The 10,290-nt window shown below is 41.0% G+C and overlaps 1 long non-coding RNA gene and 2 pseudogenes across 1 annotated transcript; 2 read left to right on the top strand and 1 right to left on the bottom strand.

Annotated features, from left to right (window-relative positions):
* The first annotated feature begins 942 nt into the window (after window positions 1-942).
* Window positions 943-1,608, top strand: LOC125594566. The gene is made up of 4 exons (XR_007329909.1): window positions 943-978; window positions 1,169-1,225; window positions 1,313-1,383; window positions 1,507-1,608. It is a non-coding gene; the product is annotated as an uncharacterized LOC125594566 (long non-coding RNA).
* A 546-nt stretch (window positions 1,609-2,154) lies between these two features.
* LOC125594565 lies at window positions 2,155-5,513 on the top strand (annotated as a pseudogene).
* Window positions 5,514-5,539: 26 nt separating this feature from the next.
* LOC125594567 lies at window positions 5,540-9,278 on the bottom strand (annotated as a pseudogene).
* Between the last annotated feature and the right edge of the window lie 1,012 nt (window positions 9,279-10,290).

The following is a 10,290-nucleotide window of genomic DNA, read 5'->3' as shown; positions in this document are numbered from 1 at the left end:
ATGGTCTTTTCTTCTTTTTTCTTCTTTCTTTGCTTCTATTTATGTTCTATCTTTCCCCACCCAAACAAACAAAAACAAATACAGATACTTTCCTCTTCATCATTCCTCTCTCCCTCTTTTTCCTCTGAAGAACTGAACAAAGAAACCTTTGGGTAATTTTCACTTTTTGTAATGTAACTTTAATCATAATCAATCATAATCTTCTTGTTCACTTCAATAAATAATCATCTCATAAGTTTATAGTTTCAAGATTCTTTTGCATTTGGTTTCTTCTCTGCATGTTCATAATTGTACAGCGAAACTTTAGCCCTTGTGAATCTTAAACTCCTGATCTTCCTATATGTTTATGGGATTGAAGATCTTATCTATTTTTATAGCATGAATGTTGTTCTTGCAAAACCCATGATGAAAGATTCCAGTTTTCTCATGCCAAAAGCTTCAAGCTTTTTTTTTTTGTTTCTTGTTTTTTTTATTCTCTCTCTGATAGCACATGTCCATGTTTCCTGACAAAACACTCTTTAGCACCTGACAAGAAGCCAAACATATTAGCTTTTGTCTTATATCTGAGATACCTAATACAATTTTTTTTTGCCACATGACCTTTTAACACTCTTTGTTTATCTCTGTCATGTGACCAGTGTATTTCTTAATCTCTTAGTAAATCAAGATGCAAAACGGTCACACAGAAATGAAGACAAGAACCAAATGGTAAGTTTTGTGTTTCTAGATCAAAACTGGCTATCTTCTGTTCATTGTCTTAAATGTTATGGTGAGTATGGAAATAATTAGACATGGTTGATGTAATGTAATATGGTCTTTTACCATTCTGAAATATACCTTCTTATTTGATCATGGGTAAAACTTATAGGCCATAGATGATAAACTTCCTCCAATTTCATGGGAAAGGAAGTTAAATAGTCATGCCAAGACCCCATCTGAGTTCAAACTGATACTACTAAACGAGATCACCTTCATCTGGTAATATCATCTTTCTCTCGATCCACCGTACTTTTTGAATTAAGGATCTTCAATCAAAGATAGTGTGAATATGAGGAATCCTATTTCTTGCTATTCAAGTCATGCTTACCTCAGATGCTCTGTTCTTTGGAAATTACAAAAAAAAAAAAATTAAACCTCTCTCCCTCTCTCTGTTTTGGCTTTTCGAAAGTTTCCATTAGGCTATAGATTGTGGCGACACACCAAAGAAGAAGCCGCAAAAGGAAGAGTAAGAGAAGAGATCTTTCACAATTTTTCTTATGCTCATAAACATTTGATGATCTTTGCCTTCATAAAAATCTCTCAAAATCTGCAGGCATCGATCTTCGACATCTTCAGAAAACACCATATAACAGGAGATCATGGTGTCCCTTTAGGAGGGATTGGGTATGAAATTCACATACACTTCACAGTTGCATAGAAAAGAAAACAATAATGTTCTCAAGTCTAAATATCATCTGTTGCAATGTATTAATGTACAAACCCGCGGGGACAAAAAATGTGTATCAGTGCAGGAAGCATTGGAAGGAGTTACAAGGGTGAGTTTCAGCAGTTCAAGTTATTCCCAAGATTTGTGAGGAAGCTCCAATCCTCACAAACCAATTCTCTGTAAGCAACCAACCAACCAACCATAAACATTGCTTGTGTTCTTTTGTTTGATAGATCTATGAAGTATCCTTCTGATGCTTCTTGGTTTCAAAAACTTATATAGTATTTGTTCTCGCCCGGGCGGTGTGAGGTGTGAAGCACTCAACTGTTCTATGTCAACAAGGCCAGAAGTGATTAAGTAAGCCAAATCCATTTGTCTTCTCTTGTGTCTTCATTAAATCCCTAGTTACTGAAACAAAGTAAATATACAAATGATTTAATATATGTTTATTGTATACGATTGTGCAGAGATAATGGAGGCTATTTGTGCAGAGGTGAAGCTCCAAATGTAGGAATTGATTCTTGGGATTGGAACATGACAGGGGAAAAATCCACCTACTGCTTTATCCTAGGTCCTGGACGGTCTACGAAGGTACAATGTTGTTTTGTAACCATGTTTACTATAGATAATCTATTGCAGATTCTTGATTTATGAAGGTTATGAATAATGTGTGTGTAATTGATGAACAGGTGAACCTGACCCTGAACTCAGAATAGTTTCTCGTCAAGTCTCTCCTTTATACCTCATAATACAAGGAAACCAGTCTTCCTGTATCGGTTTTCGACTTCACGGTATGAATATCAATGGGTTCTACCTCAACATTATAACTTAGGTAAAAGTTGTTCTGAGCTGATTGATTTATGTCATATATCAGGTGACTAATACTGGAGCAGAACAAGCAATTGTTACACTGCTCTTTACTTGGGAGGTAATCAATGTGAATACATAACAACTATCTCCTTGTTCATCTTCTTTAAGAACCTTTTGGGAGATTTTTTTTCTTTTACTCTGTAAGAAAATTTTGACGGTCCATTTGTTTCTGTGGTTAATTAGAATTCTGTGGGAGGAACTTCTGGGTTAACTGGACAGCACTTAAACTCAACAATAATGTAAGAATTTTCATCAAATGCTGCAATAGATTTTTTCTATGTGCTTCTTTTACTAAATCTCGTTTTTTTTTTTTAATGGAATCTTCTAGGGCAAAAGATGGAGTTCATGCAGTAGCTTTACACCACAAGTAGAGACCACTTCCTCTGACTCTTTGATTGGTCTCAGTTTAGTGTTGGTTATTGGAAGATCTTGTGTGATAATTGTAATGCGACTCATCTTGCAGGACAGCAAATGGACACCCACCAGTGACCTACGCAATTGCAGCAAAAGAAACAGAGGATGTTCGTGTCTCATCGTGTCCAAGTTTCTTAGTTTCTGGTACTAGCCCTAACAAAATCACAGCAGGAGATATGTGGGATGAGATTAAAAAGGTTATATATTTCTTTAACCAATAGTCTTCCTTATAAAAACAATTTAATTAAAAGAATGATCAGTCTCTTAACCTCTGTTTTTCCACTCTTTAGAACGCATCGTTCGACAAGTTAACCAGCAACGCATGCTCTCCATCAAAACTGGGACTTCCATTGGAGCTGCCATAGCAGCAAAGGTGAAAGTTCCACCCGGATGTGACGTACAGTCACATTTTCACTCTCTTGGGATTGTCCAGAGGCTAGATTCGACGAGAAAACTTACCATAGGTATGCATGCATGGCATGGGTTACCACCCTATTAGACTTCAGGCCAAAATAAAGTTTCAGCATATAAAAAACTTTGTTTCTAACTTGAATTTTTCTATTCAATAGACGATACACAAGATTCTATGGCGGTTTAGGAAATGCAGCCGTGGCAATGGCTCATGACGCTCTTCTCAGTATGCAAACACTTTCTTTTTCTTTTGTACTTTAACTAAAGTAAGAGATCATCATCATCTCATGATCCTTTCTCCTTATTTGTTGTTAGACTTCTCTGAGTGGGAGACGCAGACTCAGATGAAGAGTGGCAAGCTCCTATTCTTGCTGACACATCACTTCCTGAGTGGTACATTTGCTTCAATATACTTTTCTTCTTTTCTTTATTCGTTTGAGCTGAAGACCCTAATCGTAAAACATTTTCAGGTATCGAACCACTCTCTTCAACGAACTATATTATTTCAACTCAGGAGGAACCATCTGGACAGGTAACAAACATAGATCCTTCCACAAACTTATGTAGTTTTCTGTAACTTTCATCTTCTAAACCGATTTTCGATTTTTGTTGATAGATGGGTTGCCTCCGAAGCAAAGCCTCGATAGTATAGGAAGAAGAAGGATCTCTCTAAGCATATCAACCATAGACAATCCTGATTCAGACCAGAACAACATAGCCTGGACATCCTAGGAAGAATCGATGCGGTCTGCTCACAGATTCACGCTCCTCTATCCTCAAATGCTGCCCTCGGAACCACTATGGTTCAGCATACCGAAGAGAACATAGGACAGTTCCTTTACCTAGAAGGGATCCAGTATCTAATGTACAACACCTACGACGTTCACTTCTACTCCTCTTTCGCATTGCTCATGCTTTCCCCAAACTCGAGCTGAGCATCCAGAGAGATTTTGCGGCAGCCGTTCTGATGCATGATTCCAGCAAGAACAGGTCATGAGCCGGCGAATTCGTTACAAGGAAAGTTCTTGGAGCGGTTCCTCACGATATTGGGTGTTTGAACGATCCGTGGTTTGAAGTAAATGCTTATAACTTGTTCAACACGGATAGGTGGAAAGACTTGAATTCCAAGTTTGTTCTCCAAGTTTACAGAGACGTGGTGGCAACCGGTGACATAAACTTTGCCAAATCTGTTTGGCCATCGGTTTACACCGCCATCGCTTACTTGGACCAGTTTGATAAAGACGGAGACGGGATGATAGAGAATGAAGGGTTTCCGGATCAGACGTATGATGCTTGGTCTTGCACTGGTGTTAGTGCTTACTGTGGTGGTCTCTGGGTGGCGGCTCTTCAGGCCGGCTCCGCTTTGGCCCTTTTAGTTGGGACAATGGGCTGCTGTTTACTTCAACGCCAAGTATGAGAAGGCTAGAAGCGTTTACGAGAAGCTCTGGAATGGTTCTTATTTCAATTATGATAACAGCCGAAGTGGCTCGAGCTCATCAATCTTGGCTGATCAATTGGCTGGACAATGGTACGCGAGGGCTTGCGGACTGAAGCCCATAGCGAAAGAAGAGTGGATCAAGAAAGCGTTGGAGACGGTCTACGACTTCAACGTGATGAAAGTGAGAGGAGGGACGCGTGGGGCTGTCAACGGGATGTTACCGGATGGACGAGTGAGACACAAGCACGATGGTGTCGAGGGAGGTTTGGGCCGGGACTACATACTCGGTCGCGGCTTGTATGATTCAAGAAGGGCTTGCGGACAAAGGGTTTAGGACAGCAAGTGGAATCTACGAGGCAGCTTGGTCTGACCGGGGTCTCGGGTAAGCAGCAGCTCATAGCATAATTATTTCTTTTCATGTTTGCTTTTACCAATTTTGTTCTTGGTTACAGCGTCTCATTTCAGACACCAGAAGCTTGGACCACAAACGACGAGTATAGATCACTTTGTTACATGAGGCCATTAGCAATATGGGGGATGCAGTGGGCACACACAATGCCGCAACCTAATAGAGAACAAGAACAATCATTAAGGCCACAAGAAGAAGAGGAAAAGTCTGTGCTGTTTCAGCAAACACGCAGGGTTCATCAAAGTGGCTCACTATCTGAAAACCACCAAGGGAAAAGACCACAGAAGCCGCCTCCAGTCTGCTTACGAAACCTTCCTCAGGGTTGTCCGCCTTTAGACCACTACCTAATAACGAGCCACCCTTTTTTTTGTCTCTTTTCCGTGTCGTGCTTTAAATGTTTTGTTACTTTCAGTTACAGACATAATCAAGTGTCTTGGAAGTGTAATGGCAAATGTGTAAGATCTAAATTGCAATTGTTTAACTGCCTGAGAAGCAGCATAATGAAAATGTTTTTTTTTATGAAACGGCCTAACTATGTAGGATGATGAATACAAAACCTTTGGAGCAAGAATAACAAAAGAAGATCAAAGCTTATATTTTAGGAACACCTTAAAGAATAGCAACAGTAAATAAGTAACAACAACTTAAGGTTTACTCAGATCGCAGTGCAAAATGTAAGGTGGAACAGAGTCATGCGCCATTAAGATCCACGATAATAAGACGACATACCAAAGATTAAGAAAACACGGGGGCTGTCTAATCAGGATGTGCAGTTTAGGGATACAAGTCTAATAATCTGAGGATACATGTGATCTTCTAGCGAGTCACATCACAAGCCTAGTCTGCATCATACTGACTGATTTGAAGAAGAAACAACGACTTCACTGTGCTGTTCCTGGAGCAGCTGCATAGCCTGCTGGCTGAGTTGCAGACTGATCATATCCCGCCTGGGCAGGTGCAGTCTGGGAGTAAGAGGTTTGGCCAACAGGTGCCGCATATGCTGATGCGTTTCCACCTCCATAGCTAGGATACTGAGAGCCGTAGCCATAGTTTCCATTGCTCTGAGCCGGGGCGTTACCATAAGCCGGCTGTGTAGAGGGATATGAGCTATAACCACCGGTTTGAGGTGCTTGCCCATATCCAGCTGAAGTTTGTGCACACCAGAAGCTGGTGTTCCACCATGCTGTTCATAAGCTGGGGTAACTGCTGCTGCTTGTGTACTATTATAACCATCGGAGTGCGATGGTGCTGCAGAGTTGTATGAAGGGTAAGTTTGCTGACCAGGAGTACTTGATGCATAACCATATTGCTGTTGTGGTGGAGCCATGTTTGCACCATACGATGGTGCTGCTTGAGGTGGACCTTGGTAAGGCACATCAACAGAAGGTGCTGCTGGCCTTGGAGGCCCATATCCTTGCTCGGCTGGTCCTTGCATCCCATAAGGTCTACTTGGCTGCTGCATGGTTTGGTGCTGACCACCGGCTGGTGGATAGCCCTGTTGGTATCCACCATAAGATTGCTGCATAGGAGGATTATCATAGTTTGGTTGATCATACATCTGCCCATAATTCTGCTGACCACCTGCCTGAGTGTACGAGAGCAGCATGGTTGGGCACAGGACCTGGGTTTTGAGGTCCTTGTCTACTGTAATAATCATATGGACCAGAATGTGGAGGCCTTTGTTCCCAACCAGGACCATATCCACTCCTCGGAGGCATATGTTGTGGAGGATAACCGCCGGAGTTGGGAGGTCTGTAATGTGAACCATGAGACGGGTATGGTCCACCATGATGATAATTGTATGGCATTGAATGGGGCCCATGAGGACCACGTGAACCACCCCATTGAGGCGGACCACCGGGTCCTCGTGGTTGGTAAGCAGGCGAGTTATAACCACCAGAATAATGTGATGGCCTTGTATCCTGCAAAAGATACAACCATGAAACCTTCATTCAGAGACAACAAATAGAAGATAAAATCTCAAACAACTGATAGAACGCAGAGCACAAAAATAACAGCTATTAATCTGAACGTTGAACAAATTGTGCAACAAAGCAGCTAGGGTTCGTAGCATATCATGAAATCTCTAAGTTCACAAAAGAGTCCAAAAAGAGGATCCGACTAAGAACATAGCAACACAGCAAAGAATTTCATCAAAACAGGTCATAAGCAGATGACATTCAGAAACATGACACGTGTTAAAAAATTTCTATGCCATAAAAGTGATAACTCTACAAACAATTCAGCTGTCAGTAGCATTCCAAACTGTTTCAAACTGAAGATGAAGCCCTGGCACTGGCATCAACTTAGTACCACCTAGCCTATGTGAAACTGCAGTATATGTTTGATACAAGAAATTAAAGCTGATCATTTACAGTATCCAAAATGGTGTCACCAGGCTCCCCTTTAGTAGTTCCATGGTCATTCAAGCCTATCTAACAAAAAGGTGCTGTAATATATCCACGCTCACACTAAGGGCTTGAAGTTTCAAAACAGAAAAGCAGCCTTACCGACTACAAGAACCTGCAAGCGTGAGTGACAAATGCCAAATACCTTCATCCGTAGACCTGGGTAACGTCTATTGTACACCAACAAGGCAATGCTGGCCCCAATTGAAAGGTAATGGCCACATCTGCATTTTAAAGCCAACACCAATTCGAGTTCTGACACTTTTAACTTAAAGAATCATGGCAATCGACTGGAGGTCGGAACATATGATCTTCTCAACAAGAGAAACAATACACATATTTTCTCAAGATTCCTTATCACAGCAGCATGAACCAAAGTACTCTTTTAGGACGTCAACATGAAGCTATTCATAAGATTAGGGGAGCCACCATATATTTGCACTGAAGTTATTAATTAAGATAGCAGGATGTTTCACATATTTAAAGCAGAAAAATCAGGAAACAAAAAAAAACCCACAAATAAAGTTATTATTCCCCAAAAACACAAAACTAACGTGAATTAGTGAAACAAGAAAACAATGGGTTAAGGTAGTGTAACGATAAGTGATCATAGGTAACAAGCTATTTCTTCAGCGTTTGCATGGACCAGAACATTAGCAAACAAAAACTGCCTAAATAAATTAAAGAACATAGCAGGAACCTTTAGATAACACAGTTATCACCTCATCAGGATGGGATTAAGTAAAAACAAACATCAGGATGGGATTATCAAACATATTGGTATACGAGATAATAGATGCACCAATATGAAGGAGAAAACAAAAAAGTTAAGCAATCACATGTTTCAATTTCAATGGTTTCAATTATCAAACAGCAATGTCATCGTTCAGAGAAATAACATCAGAAGACAGACCTGATACATGACATCCTTTATCAACGCGGTAGCCATATATCAATTTGTTTTTATCCCCAGAAATACGAACAGTCCTTTCCTTAGAGCCATCACCTTCTTCAAGTGGTATTAACTATATGAGAAGTATATTAATCAGTTGCAACACAGAATAAGCAAATATTCTCACAAATGTCCTCGGTACTCTTAATACAATCAATATTAAATAGAAAGGACAACCTGAATCCGTGACTCTGACTTGTCTGCATGTTCTTGATAGTCTCCCCGCCTCGGCCAATGATCACACCAACCTGTCGAAGATGGATTAGGTATCACTTAGAAGATGGGCAGGCAGAACAATTACCAGGGAATACTTATCATTTGGAACTTTGATCTCAATTTGCTCTGGGGCCGCTCTTACAAAAAGGGCAGGTACACCTCCTCCTTCAGACTACGATTGCAGCAGAAAAAAAAAACAATATTCGGTCAGACAGCAGAAACAAAAGTTGTCAATTAACAAAGAAAACAAAGACAATTCCACCTGGGCTATAACTTCATTGATAAGCTTCTCTGCTTTCTCAATAGAAGCAAGACTCCCAATTATCTCCACTGGTCTTAAAGCTGCATTTGGATCAGCCTCAGAATCCCTCCGGATTTGGATTTTGGCCCCAGAACTGAGCTGGAGATTCCGTACCATCTCCCACCTTTACCAATAAGCGTGCCAACCTGCAAAAGTATGTGAAGAAAATAAATAAGTAAATATACAACTCAGTAAGATAAAATTCATTGACAAAAGAGTCAGTCAAAGGGAAACTAATTGAACCACCTTTGAACTTGGGACTTCTATTTTGCGAGTTGTGGATTGGGTGTCGTCAAACCTCCTTATGAGAAGTGCCACCACTGACTTCTTTACTTGCATCGCCAACCTCTTCAGGAGAACCACTGCCGTTAACTTCCTTACTTTCTTCACCAGTCTGCTCCTGACAACCCCAGCATTGCCTTCTGAGATTCATCATCATCCACTACGTTGCTTTCGTTTTCAACTTCTTTCTGAACAAGAGCATCATTCGCTTCTTACTAGTGTTCACCTCTTTACTTTCTTCAACAGAACAGAAACTACTTCCTGGGAGGTTGTAGCCTCAACAGAAGCTGGTTGGTTATCCTCAGCCTGATTGGGCTCCTGCACTTTCTCAATTAGACTATTACAGTTACCTCTTCTTCACCATTCTCTTGTTTCTTTTCTACAGTTCCCCAATCCCTACACCAAAATGTCAAATACACAGACCAATGAGAATGCATGTTTCATCTATCCCTAACAAAAACAAATCAATTTACTCCGAATCTGATTAAATACTTCATAGCAACGATTCCAAGAAATGAAAAAAAAACATATACCTAAAACACATCATCGGCCTTGCCGTCGAGCTTGTGTCGTTTGCCTGAGAATAATCAGATGCTTCCTTGGCATCATCAACAGAAGCTTCAATCGAGCGCGCGTACGGTATGTGTTCGAGGATCTCCGATTCGATATTTCCAGCTTGCGCTTGTGGTCGGAAGGCTGGCACAGGGAGCGAGTATCTTCTTCCGCCACGACTTGAGGGGAAAGCGAAATAGTCTTCTCCGCTATGAAGCTTGCAATGGGGCCCGGAACACGGGGACGGAGACACGGATGGCCCGCAGTAGCTCTTATGCGCAGTTTCGTGATGTGGCTAATGTAGTCGATTTCGTGGGACTTTTCTTGTCGGTGATGTTGTTTCTTTTCCTTGTGGGAGGTCAGGGGTAAATAAGGATGGAAGTGAAACGGGAGTGGAGACAAATGGTGGGGGGAGAGAGTAAAATGAAAATGTGAACTTTGTGAGCAGTGAAAATGATTTAAAAGGTTAGTATTTTATAGTTTTCAATTCTATGTGGGCTTTTGTAGCTACTTTGTGGGCCATCATTGCTCAGCTGGACCGGCCTGGTTCGATCTGCGTAAACAGCAGTTATGTGGGCCTTTTCCAGTAGGTAACCTAGGCGGAATGTGGT

Source organism: Brassica napus, assembly GCF_020379485.1.
Source record: "Brassica napus cultivar Da-Ae chromosome A9 unlocalized genomic scaffold, Da-Ae chrA09_Random_7, whole genome shotgun sequence".
NCBI lineage: Eukaryota > Viridiplantae > Streptophyta > Magnoliopsida > Brassicales > Brassicaceae > Brassica > Brassica napus.
Note: the sequence above shows the minus strand (reverse complement) of the source record. Positions and strands in the feature narration are given on the sequence as shown.